Source organism: Festucalex cinctus, chromosome 18 (assembly GCF_051991245.1).
Source record: "Festucalex cinctus isolate MCC-2025b chromosome 18, RoL_Fcin_1.0, whole genome shotgun sequence".
In the NCBI taxonomy this organism is placed as follows: Eukaryota; Metazoa; Chordata; class Actinopteri; order Syngnathiformes; family Syngnathidae; genus Festucalex; species Festucalex cinctus.
The window spans coordinates 1,046,224-1,059,088 of NC_135428.1; the positions used below are offsets into that span (position 1 = coordinate 1,046,224).

Genomic DNA, 12,865 nt, shown 5'->3' on the forward strand with positions numbered 1-12,865 from the left:
GTCCTTTCTTTTTTTATAAAATGGCTCAGACCAAACGTGGAAATCATACTAGGTCATCTGTTCAAGATGTCGCTCGTATAGAACATGCTAACCTGTGATATTCCTTTTCAATCATTGGCAGGCTTTCCGTGTAACCGGACTCTCTGTGCGTCTCTCTCCCTTTTGTCTCCGCCGTGCAAGCAGTAGTTGGGCAGATGGTTGGATCAAAAGCCATCAAACATTTACAAGCTCACACGCGTGCACGAGCGGGCCGCTGATATCAGAGAGGCTTGCGCGCACGCACACACAGACACACACCCACCTGCAGCTGCAAATCAATAATACTACTCAGAAATTACGCACTTCAAAAAGTCAAAACATCAAATGTGTTTTAAAATGTTAAAATTGAAGATATAAGACACATTTTTCTTAGAAACGTATGCAAAACGGAGTCAGTTGCTGGACAGATAAATGTCTTACAGCAAGCTGATGAGTCTTCTTCGCCTGAAGACTTGCGTCCATTTCCCCGCCACGCTTCTGAGGCGCTCCCCCTAGTGGCCCGCCAAGTAATTGCTCAATAAGTCATGAACAATGGAGCCGTTTATGTGTAGGCGGATCGATAATCTATCGGGAGACGAAGTATCACGATATCGATCACGTATCGACAACAACACGCAGCCAAAAGAAGCAAAAGATCACGGACGGAAAGGAGGAGGAGTCAAGGAGAGAAATGATTAGCAAGCGAGCTACTGAGCGACTGACGAAATTGAATCCATGATGAGCGTGTTCCGGACTCAGCGGCCCCAGAGATTCGGTTGCCAAGTCAACGGCGGCCACCTCGACGCAGCAGCTGCCTCATCTTCACCTCCGTTCTATATTCTTTTTCAGTCCTGCGCTCGTATTTGGATATTATTTGCACGAGGATCCGTGGAGTGCGTATGCACGCAGCATGTGGCGTTTGCTGTTAATGTGCCTTTTGTGGCTCTGACGGCGATTCGTTACACGGTGTCGTGCTTTGGCACACCACTCGGTTCCATTTTGTTTTACTCGCTGCGCTAATAAATGATAAATGATGAGGCATGCGTGTACGCTTATATTGGACAAGGAAGCATATGTGTTTCCTTAAAAGGGGCTTGAAAACTGAATCAATCCTTTCAGATATCAAATATTGAATGAATAGTTATAGTCTCCAGAGGATTTTGGCACATTTGAGATACAATAGCATCTCAACTCAACTCAAGTTTATTTATATAGCGCTTTCAAACAGCCTGAACTGTCACAAAGCGCATCTTACTGGACTGCACATATGTGACATGCAGCCACAAACCGCAGCGTTGTGGAATATTCTACTTTCCATCACACACAGCTACTCGCGCACACACTTTCACTGCCACATCTCACAAACACTGAGTCACCGTGGCCATTTTTTTTTGTTCAGCCTGGTAATTATCCATAATGACAGTGGGCACGCGGACCACTCGGGACCAAAAAATGGACTATTTTTCAATACGGAGAGCGTGGAATGACCTCAGAGCTGATAAATCATACGGCAAACGTACGTCTTAAATACACCTTGAGAAGCCCGTGGCGCCAATAACGCTCCCACGGCATTGACACGCTTTTGACTCACACTGCAGTGGGCCTCATTGAGATGCACGGCTCGCTCCCAAGTGAAGCTCTGCCAAGTCGGAGGCAGCAGCCATTTAGCCGGCGCAAACAGGCGTGCATTGATGCAGCCAAAATCACCAAAAGACGCACCAGGAACAATCAGAGAAGATCCATCAAGATCCCCTGCGATATGAAAGTGGCTTTGGATCTTCAGCCAGCCTGGCTGATCATGTCATGGGCATGTGTCGCTAACCAAAACAGCAGCACCTATCAAAGGCATTCGGGCAACACTCTCACAGATTAATTAAAGCGGTACAAGACTTATTCCTCATTTTCCAGGATCCCGGAATTTTATTTTAAACCGGTTAAATATCAAAAACACGAACATACCGTGTCGAAGCCCTTATCCTGGTCACGTGACCTTGATGACGTATCCCGTATTTAGTCATTTATTTTAGTCATTTATTTATTTAGAGTTTTGGCAGTTTTGGGCCGTACTGCCAAGTCGAAATGTTATTCAAATGAGGGGGCGGTCCGAAGCGCGTCTTGGGTTGGACTCCGCCGTTGACAAAACGGATAACAATGAAATCCACCGATCATTATCAGCAATTATCAATCAATTTGACGACATATAGGTCAACCGGATAATAAAGAAATCTGCTGTTAATAATAGATATGCCACGTTGGTTCATCTGTTGTGTTTTTGGCTCAAGTTGTGGCCAACCCATCTCCTCTCCTATGGTGCTGTCGCATATTTGTGACATCATAACGCGCGCGACAATTGAAATTGTAATTAAATCTTGATTAATTGCACAAGCCCTCGCAACATGGCAGTTGCCAGCGTGGGCTTTTTCTTTTTAATTTTATTTATTTATTTATTTTTTCTCTGTTGTATTTTTAAAACATGACCGTTTTGTTTAGGCAAACTCAAAATGAGTTACCGGTTGTCTTTGAAGCAGAGATGTCAATCAAATTCAGCTTCACGGTGCGTTACACAATATTTCAAAGTATTTGTACCTTTGACTTCTAGTAGGACTCAAAACTATTATTTGTATTCAAGTTCATTTTGCTAACAATTATCGGCTGACTTATTGGTTATCACCACTTTCTAAATTGTTTATATTCGATTTCCTTAATTTTGGGGGATTGGTGATTGGCCAATCCCTTAAAAATAAACAGATATTTTTTCCACCGATTTCAACGATCATGTTTTTCAATAAAATATATTGGAACATTGAAGGTGGCTGCTTATTATGGAAAAAATAAATAAAAAAAATAATAATCAGAGATTGGCCGTAAAAATGTGATCGGCGCACCTCTACTCTTTTCACAAGTGAAAAGTTTGAGCCCCTCTCCTTTAAGAAAAAATGATTTCAAAATGCGAACAACTTTGAAGTCAACCAGCATCACGTCATATATACCAATTTTTGCAGAAACAATCGGTACATGATGTTTCTTTAGTATGGACTTTCAAAAGTGGAAAAGTTGTCTGCTGCCTAAAGTCAAAAGGAAACGATTACCATGACAACATGGAGGTCACATGGGAGGTGTCGCGCTCCATGGAGACAAACTTGACGGCGCCGCTGAATCATCGAGACAGACGGAAGCCGAACATGTGACAACGCCGTTGTCCAGTTGATGTATTGGATTATTATTTTTATTTTTATTATTATTATTGGATGTCCACTAAGAAGCCGCTAATATCTTCAGTTGATTCACTGCTGCATCTCTTCCCTTTTTTTTTTTTTTGCCTAGCCCACATCCTTCTGTTGCCTGCGCTACTTTTACCATCGCTGTCCTCCATTTTTGCACCCACACCCTCACCATAGCAACCAACGGTGGCTGGATGTCAAGGAGGGGAAAGGAAAGAAAAGGAAAGGAGGACGAGGCCAGATGAGGACAAAAATGGAAGAAGTTGTCCGATTGAGGTGAAAATCAAATAAAGCAAGACTTTGCGACTGGGAAAAAATAAAAAATACAAATAGGTCAGTGGTAATCTAGGGTTGGGTTTTTATGAATAAATAATGCGCTCTGCCTCAAAGTAAAAATAGCCTCAAGGTGGAAAGCTCGCCACGTTTGCAGCAATACAGATAAAATGTGATCAGAGCAGCAGTTTGTTGCAAACAATTACAAGAGGATGGATTACGCGACTTTATTCCAAATACGTCAACGTCTGTATGGTTATTGCCTTTCCAATTGTCTTTGTGATTTGAATATCCATCTGAATACAAGCTGCAAATGCGATATGGGCCACAAGTCAATCTTCAGTATGGTCGCCTGTCTGTGACACAAACATGAAAACACTAAAAAAAAAACGTGTCAATATGTTTTTGGGAGTGAAGGACAAAGTATTCAAAAACGTGTTTGCACGGGTTTGGGTTGGAATGAGTTAATGTGAAGCCTTGTGTTGCTTTTATGGTGCTATAGAAATAAAGATTTGCTTGATTGATTGATTGATTAAATCCGAACAATGATTTGTCTTGACGCTTTCCGAACGAGTACGGTGAAGCTCAAGTCTCGATGTGGCGTTTGTCCGTGTATGAAATTTCAAGGGCGAGCGAGCGGGTCGTGATAGACGATCTGATTGCGAAGAACAATGGCTGACCTCGCTATGTGATTGAACACCAACGCGGCGTCTCCGGTTACGGTTACCATAGGAACAAACCTTAAAGCTGCACGTGTGCTTGGAGACGATCCGATCGGACGCAGCGTACATGGAATTGTCTGGTGTATTTGGAATGACGAAACGCGCGAGATGAAGAATTTCTTCCAAGCTAGCTTGGAGAATGTTGCAATGAGTTGCTGGGGCAGGTGGGGTGCAAGCGTGTGGTCTCGACAGGCACAGCTGCTGTTTATGATCCCCCTGTTGTTGTTATGACCGCCGCTGCCCCATCGGGAATGCTCGAGAGAGCAGCTGAGGCCAAGCGACAAAAGGCGCGCGCACGCAACACGCAATCGTACAAACAACAAACAATGACAAAAATATATATATACACGCTCATCGGCCAGAACAAAGGAATTATCTTCACTTGAATTCATATGGGCGTCATTATTGTGCTATGTGAAAGGAACGCTGCCTACTACTGGCCTGGCATGTACATTACAGGTGTTTTCACCACAATCCAGACAGGCGGAGCATTTTTTATCAGAGGGACATGTTGTTATTATTATTGTTAATAATAAATATTATCCATCCATCCATTTTCTTAACCACTTACAACTCACCCAGGGCTGCGGGGGTGCTGGAGCCTATCCCAGCTGGCTTCTGACAGTAGGCAGGGGACACCCTGAACTGGGTGCCAACCAATTGCAGGGCTAATAGTAATACTGCTACTACTACTACTACTACTACTAATAATAATAATAATAATAACAACAACAACAAAACAACAATAATATTATTATCAATAATAATAATAAATATTAGTAGTAGTATAATAACAATATTATTAATATTTGTAGTATAATAATAATAATAATAATAATAATAAATATTAGTATAATAATAATATAAATAACAATAACAACAACAACCTAAGTAAGTAAGTAACCTCATTTGTATCGCGAAAACTGTTATTTATAATGACAACAAATATTAGTATAATAATAATAATAATAACAACAACAACGATATAATAAATAGTAGTAGTATAATAACAATAACCATATTATTAATAATGATGATCATCATCATCATAATAATAATAATAATAATGCATCCGATTTGTACGGTGCTTTCGCATCCATGTCATCCAAAAATGTATGAAAAAGATGTGAGGCCAAACATGATTTCTTCAGTGCACATGCATATGATACGCACAAAGAAAAAGGATTGTTGTGTCAAACCCGGAACAGCAGAAGCGGCAGCGGCGTCAGCCCATGTGACCTTATCAATATGACTCACTCTCTCTCATTTTCTGGTTCACATGTGCACGGGCGCACAAATAAGCGTGTCTGTAAGACGCCACACATGCAAGGCGGCAAATGAAAAGTCACATGATGAGTCACACTAATTGAACCTTGTCTTGTCAACAAGACACTCGTGCGGATGATGCGGCGCATTATGAACAAACACTTGAAAAAAAAAAGCAAGAGTGGCTTTAACTCAATAATGACGACTGATAATGAGCATGGCGTTGGTTGTCTTGGAAACAAAAGCCATCTGCGACTCCAGCCTGATTTGATCAAGTAAGTGCCCTCGGAAAGCAGCTCGCGTGTGACTCACAGTCGGGCGCAAAATGCGTGACGGAGGTGCTTGCAGGTGACAAAAAACAAAACCCAACTTTTTATTAGGGATGGACAATAAAACCAATCCATTTCATTCTTTTTCAATTGTAAATTGTACAAGTGGCAGAATGCTGAATAGCTGCTTTGCAAGAACAACTTGTGACAGAACCACAAGCTATTAACCCCTGGGCAGTATCTTATTTTGAAATGACTTGGTCAGAACCATCAAAAAGCCCAAAACGGGTCACAATAATGCCTAAGGGTAGCTGTCAAAATTCATCCATTCATCAAATTAATCGACAACTATTTTAATAATTGTTCACCGATTTCTGTAGTCCTACATGAAAAAAAGACTAGGGGTGCACCGATCACAATTTTCCGGCCGATCACTGATCCCCGATTTTTTAAAGAGTCTGACCTGCCGATCCCAATTTTTGCCAATACCGATTTCTTTTTTCATTACAAGCAGCATATAACTTCAGTGTTCCAATCTTGTTTCATTGGAAAACATTGAACAATATCGGCGAAATAATACAAATGGGTCGTTTTAACCACACATGAAGTAGTTCTCTCAAGTCAAAATGAAAATCCGATTTTAGGCTTATTTTTGAAGGGATCGGCTGATCACCGATCTTCCACAGTTAACGAAATCGGGGCTGATCAATCGGCCGACCCATTGATCGGTGCACCCTTACTGATTATCTTCTGTGTTAAATCAAAATAAGACATTTGCAAACATTTCCCTTGTTTCCCTCCGCTTTGCTTTTGCTAGCTACTCCCGTTAGCTGCTCGTGTTAGCCAATCACTCCAGTTCTTGCTAGCTAGATCTTGTTAGCCACTCACGCTGGCTCGTGCTCGCACATGCCAAATAATAATTGGTAGTAATTGGAGGTAGACTTGTGAAGTGTGACCTTCTCTAAGGCACCATAGCGCGCGTGCATCTCAATCTTTGCATTCTATTCGTTCGCCACTTGGTGGCACTAAATTCTACACACTGTATCTTTACCTCGACAGCGACGGCTAACTTTCTGTCATTTAGCTGACGAAGGTTTTTTTTTTTATGTTTTATTTTGTTTTTTCCACAACTGCTGGCAGCACACAAACTTGGCAACAGGCCGAGAATCCGAGATGGAGGCGGAGGGTGTGTTTTGTTAACATTTCACACGCCCGCGCGCTCGGCCGGCCCGAACCCGCGCGCACGCACACACATTCAAACGAGCGAGAGGAGACAAAAGTGCTGATGGTGCTGTTCCCGACGCAGGCACACGCACACGCATGGCTGGAGCGCTGACGCTAACGTGACACGCTAGCCACGAGACGCGCCGACTGGTGACGATGAGGAATGTTGTCTGACCCCACCGACTACATAAATGGACGGACATTTCAAAGCCCAACGGGGTTATATATCCTTGTTCATATGCAAAAAATCAAATGTCACACGCGTACTGCGTGACCTCTGAACTTTGACGGTCATATAACTTGGAACCACTTTGGAAAAAAGAAATAAATAAATGTAATTGTGATGAAATAATTTTTTTCTCAATATTGCAATTAGTGCTGTCACTAGCGAATATTTGTTACAATCAATTAATCTATTGATTAATCGGATTCATTTTAATTTTGCATGAAAGTGTATTACAAAAGCATTTCCCTCCCTCTGTTCTAAAAATAGCTCACCAGTGGCAGGACGCTGTTAATTATTCAGAATGGTGGAAATCTGAATCGATAACCAGCCCCATGATTAATTTATTGTTTCAATAAATGAAACGGTTTGAAAATGATAAGTTTCATAGCCAAAAACTAAATTTGTACGTTTTCACCCTTAAAAATGTTCCAAAAATATTCCAAAACAGCCCAATAAAAATTGTTCATAGTTTATTATTATTAAATTGGCCATTTTTTTTTAGTCTGTTGATGCCAAGTTTCACAGCAAAAAATAAAAAAAATAAATAAATAAATATTTGTCGTTTTAAAATTTGAAAGTGAGTCAGTATCAGGCCAACCAAACGATCGTGGACTGATGGAATGCGCGATGCCACATGACAACACCAACTGGCATGCAAATGAATGTTTTTTCTTGCTACATTTGCATATTCAAACGATCACCCTCCCCGGGTTCGTAACGGCACGATCCTTTCACGCGACCTTTCTGTGGCCCCTCCCGATTTCACCTCTACGCTCGCTCCTTTTCATGCAAACATCTCCGACGAGTAGTAGCACATGAGGCCTATTGATACCCTTTGAAATTGTATTTTAGATATTAAGTCATGGATGGCAGAACATTTCCTGCAGCTCAACCATGACAAAACAGAGGTTTTAGTCATCAGTTCTGAAGGTCAGAGAGAGAAACATTGACCAAAACGATAAGATTTTGAAACCCTTGCAATGTGTGAAGACGGCTCACGAATCAAGAAAAAGGAGCGAATGCATGCAGAGCCGCATCGGGATTCGGACTGTAACGGGGTTGATGCTAATCGCGCGCCGCACGGTTGCTGGAGTGCGTTTGACTACGCTTGCGATCTGCGTGTGCTGGTGAATCCTTCATACGTGCGCTTGCGTGACTGACTGCTCAAATTAGCATTGGAGAGCGTTGGTACGGTGTGTGCGCGTTACTGCGCGTAGTGCATGTGTGTGTGTGTGTGTGTGTGTGTCACAAGAGAACGCCGAGGGAGGCTGCCATTTGTTTGCGCTTGGCCGAGAGAGAAGCGGCGCCTGCCAACGACCCGCCACGCCGACTGGGGCAGTGCACGAAACATAGCAAAAGGAGAGCGAAGCTGCTTTTTTTTTTTTTTTAAGATTCATTTTGCTCATCAGATGACATCAACTTGATTTAAACAGCAGGTCCAAGTGACTAATTGCAATGTCATTTTTCTGTGTCCATGCTTTGAGATCAAGGTTATTTTTTTTATTTTATTGCGGAGAGAGAAAGTAGAAAAAAAACAAAGCACAATATGTCTTGTTTAAAGGTTAAGAAGATTTCACTGCGACAGTCTACTTCCTGCTACCGTGTTGACGAATCATGGGAAATGTAGTTCTCCTAGCCTAAAGCGGCGGCCAGACGCAATCAAGGTTATTTTAGTGAAATAAAACTAACGGAAAAAAAACTAAACTAAAATTCAAAAAATTTCCGTAACAAAATCAAATAAAAACGAAAATGCTTTTTAACAAATGAAAACTAATTGAAACCACATTTTATGTTTACAAAACGAACTAACTATAGTGATAGCAAAAATTGAATGCACAAGCATTTGGGGATGATTTGAAATGTGATTTGAAGTACATTTATTTTGATATGAACTGCCGAAATATCGATGTTTGAAAGTGTGTCACACAGAAGTGACATCATCTCGAAGCAGCCAATCGAACAGCACCTTCAGATGACATCACTCCCATGCTGGGTTTTTTTTTCAAGGAATACTTGGCTCATTGAACAATTTTCAGCACTGAAAAAGTTAATATTTTGTCCAGAAGGAATTTGCTAACTTCATTATTTTTCATGTACAATTAATACCTTTAAAAAGTATTTTTTTTTCTCGTTTCTGTCGACTGATGATGACATCACCTGTGCTGAGGAAGTCGGTAACAAACAATCATGGCTCAGTTTGCTGACCAAACACAAAGAACAGGTGAGCCATGATTGGTTGTTACCGAATTCCTCAGCACAGGTGATGTCATCATCAGTCGACAGAAAGAAGAAAAAAAAATACTTTTGAGAGGTATAAATTGTACGTGAAAAATAATGACATTACCACAATTATAGACTAAATATTTTTACTACTGAAAATGGCTCAATGAGTCAAGTATCCCATTAAATGTTGCGCTCAAGTAATACATATTTTTCTTAAAAAAACTAAACTAAACTTAAACTAATACCGAAACTAACTAAAACTAAACTAAGCATATAATTTATGCATGTATTTAAGGCAAGCTATAAAATGTCTCAAGTCCTCTTGTTTATGTTTAACAAATTTAAAACACCATAAATCATGCTGTTTCTACTCAGTTATGTCTCAAGTATTCTCCAATTTGGATACTGTAACTGTATAGGATGGTATGCTGACAAACATTTCATGGGAGGAGCAATATGGCCACCTGGCCACCTCAAAAAGACTTGGCCTATTGGCCATCCAGTCATATATACAGATCAGTGGCTGGCATGTACACACAAACCATCTACATCTAAATAATACATTAAAAAGTAATCATAAATAAATAAATAAATATGCGCCTCGTTATTGCAACAACTGCAATCGATCACCGAGTTTGACATTTTCCATCGCCGCCTGCCTGCCATGACTCCTCCCACCGGAAGGAAGGGAAACCCTGCTTGATGTGTCACGTCACGAAAAAAAAAGGGGGAAGGAGGAAGAAGGCAAGGTCACTGAGAATGAGGTCGACAGAAGAGAAAGAAAAAGAGAGAAAGAGAAACAGAAGGCAAGAGGGAGGAGAAAAAAAAAAGGACGGGAGAGGATGCTGCTGCCATGGTAACCAGCGGCACCGCCGTAGGGAAACACCCCACGCGCATCTATACGCACATAAAAACTGCAACACGGTCATGTATGTTTGATTGACGCAATCCTATTTTGCGACATGGGACTCTTTTTCTTTTTTTTTTTCTTTTCCATCTCCAATAATAGATGCAACGTTTTCATGTTTCATGAACATATGCCTGCTACGCTTGACTAACTGCACCAATTGAACCATTTCCGCTCCAGCCCTTGAAAATTCTATTTTTTGCACCCCTCCCCGCCAATCTGAAGATATGCGCTGCACAGCCCTGGGTTTGAACATTTCCTGAACGTTTAAACAAGAGAGAAACGTGAGAAAAATGTAAATCATCGATAAGAAAAGTGTCTAAACTGTGTGGAGGGCAGTATTAGAGCCTTAAAACATTTATAATATATGTCAAACATAACAATATTACGGATTTAATTTATTGCGGGTATTTTTTTGGAACCTAAGTCTAGAGAAAAACGAGGTAACGTTGTAATACGCCTCGAAAAACGCTAAAAATTAAAACAATCAAATTCTTTTTTGTTCTGACCGCCATCTTTTGATGCCTCACGTCACAAGGAGGCGAGGAAGGAAGGAAGGAAGGCAGGCAGGTCGACAGAAGGCGAAGCAGATGCTCGCGTGTGAATAATAATGATTATCGTGATGAGATTGGAGCAGAGCGGCACGATATTCGCGGAGTACCTCACGACGCAGGAGAGGCGGGGAAAGAAGCCAGACAAAGGGTGATTCTTTCTTTTTCTTCACGACTCAGTATGTGGGTTAGCCGCGTTCGCTCTCTCTCACTCTCGCTCTCCTTCATCTTTCCTACCAGGCGTGAGTAAGCGGAGCCTCCCTCTCGTCTTGAAAGATGCATGAAGCGGCATCCACCACGGCGTTGGCGGCCATCGTGCTCTGCATCCCCGCTGTCGGAAAAGATTAGCGGAGGCCGAGAAGAGAAAAAAAAAAAGTGGAGGAGAGTCAGTTCTGCCTTGAGTTAAGAGTATTGCAAAAACATCTTTACCCATTCATATCATTGGAAATGCTGTTTGTGTTCAGATATGTATACGTGGGTAGGGCCGTTGTTCGATTGGCTAACAACATCGCCACATAGCCAACATGCTAATTGCTAGCCTGTGTGCCTATGGGCTTTCCCATTGATGTTAGCATTAGGGTGGCGGAAGCAATTTTGATGATGAAGATGTTACAAATCCTTCCCAATGTCTGGAAAAACGAGTTATTTGATTAGAATTCAAACGCAACTTTCTTCTGTACTCACTTGAAGTGTGTACCCCAATGGATGGACGGCACCACACTGCCCCCAAGAGGCCAAAATGCACCAGAACAGTCAGTATTTGTTCTTTACTGTTTTTTCATTTGCTATTCTATTCTTATTGTTTTAATTTTGTCATTGTCCTTTCAAGATGTATTATAAAGTTCAAGGATTCAAAGCCTTTTTTCCCTCAAAATTCAAGGATGCAAATCTGATTTGAATTCTATTTGTTTTTCTATGTATTTATTTATTTCTTTATTCACTTGCCTACTTCTTGTTATTAATATACTGATGTAAAATGTATTTACTTCTATACAAAGAAAAAATTGTTTACTCACTTAAAATGTTTGCTTTGTTCTTGTTACCTTATTCTTTACTGCGCAACCAACTTCTGTTTCATGTACAGCACTTTGTATGAAGCAATGCCTGTTTTTAAAGCGCTTTATAAAGTTGAGTTGAGTATAATGTTAGTTTTTTTGTTTGTTTTTTCTATAGGTAATAAAACGAAAAACATTACCCGCTTCCACACATCTTCACACCGATATTTATACAAGCAAAACCAAATGGAGACTGACACAATTTAATTTTTTTTCCCTGTAATACCAATTAATACTGTGATTTTTTCCTGTCAAGTGTCGTGGAAAATGCTCATCGCGCTCGACGTGTTTACTTTCACGCGTGCCTCTCTCACAACACACAACATATGCTGGAAGAAAACAAAAAAAAAAAAAAACATTCACACTTTTCCCGCTGTCATCTTGCAACACAAGAAAAAAGCTGTGACAATAAACGGAGCTGTGCCCTGTGCCCTCATAGCTTGATTTTTTATTTTTTATTTTCCATTTACAAAAATAAAAGTGGGAAAACTGTCTTTCAGCGGCTTGCGTGGGTGTGAAATCATAAAAAAGGAAGGAATCGTGTTGAATTTCACAATGATCAAGGGAACATATCACCCGTGCAAAAAAAAAAGAAAAAAAAAAGGCCTCTCGTTGATGCGGCATGTGTGTTCATGTGTGAAGGATTCATCCTCACAATTTGATATTCATAGAACTCCACAAACCATTCTGTATGATTTGCTTATTTACTGCATCTATACATAAAACATGACAAGTGGCGCCTTTTCATTTTATCTCAACTCATTGGAGCATCCATACAGATTTGATTTTTGATTGATTTATTTTTTTTCATGATGAGCATGTCTGACTCACAATTCTGGGTTCAAGTCTCATTATAGATTCTCAGATTATACGTCCTTTATTAACTGTATTGGTCATTTATACGTAAGTC

At 40.7% G+C, this 12,865-nt stretch overlaps 1 protein-coding gene across 1 annotated transcript in view; it reads right to left on the minus strand.

Annotated features, from left to right (window-relative positions):
* cpeb4b (cytoplasmic polyadenylation element binding protein 4b) overlaps positions 1–11,141 on the minus strand; it is a 49,342-nt gene extending 38,201 nt beyond the window's left edge. The window contains exon 1 of the mRNA XM_077505959.1: positions 11,011–11,141. The gene's annotated coding sequence lies outside the window, so the exon portion shown is untranslated. The remainder of the gene's footprint in view (positions 1–11,010) is intronic.
* Between the last annotated feature and the right edge of the window lie 1,724 nt (positions 11,142–12,865).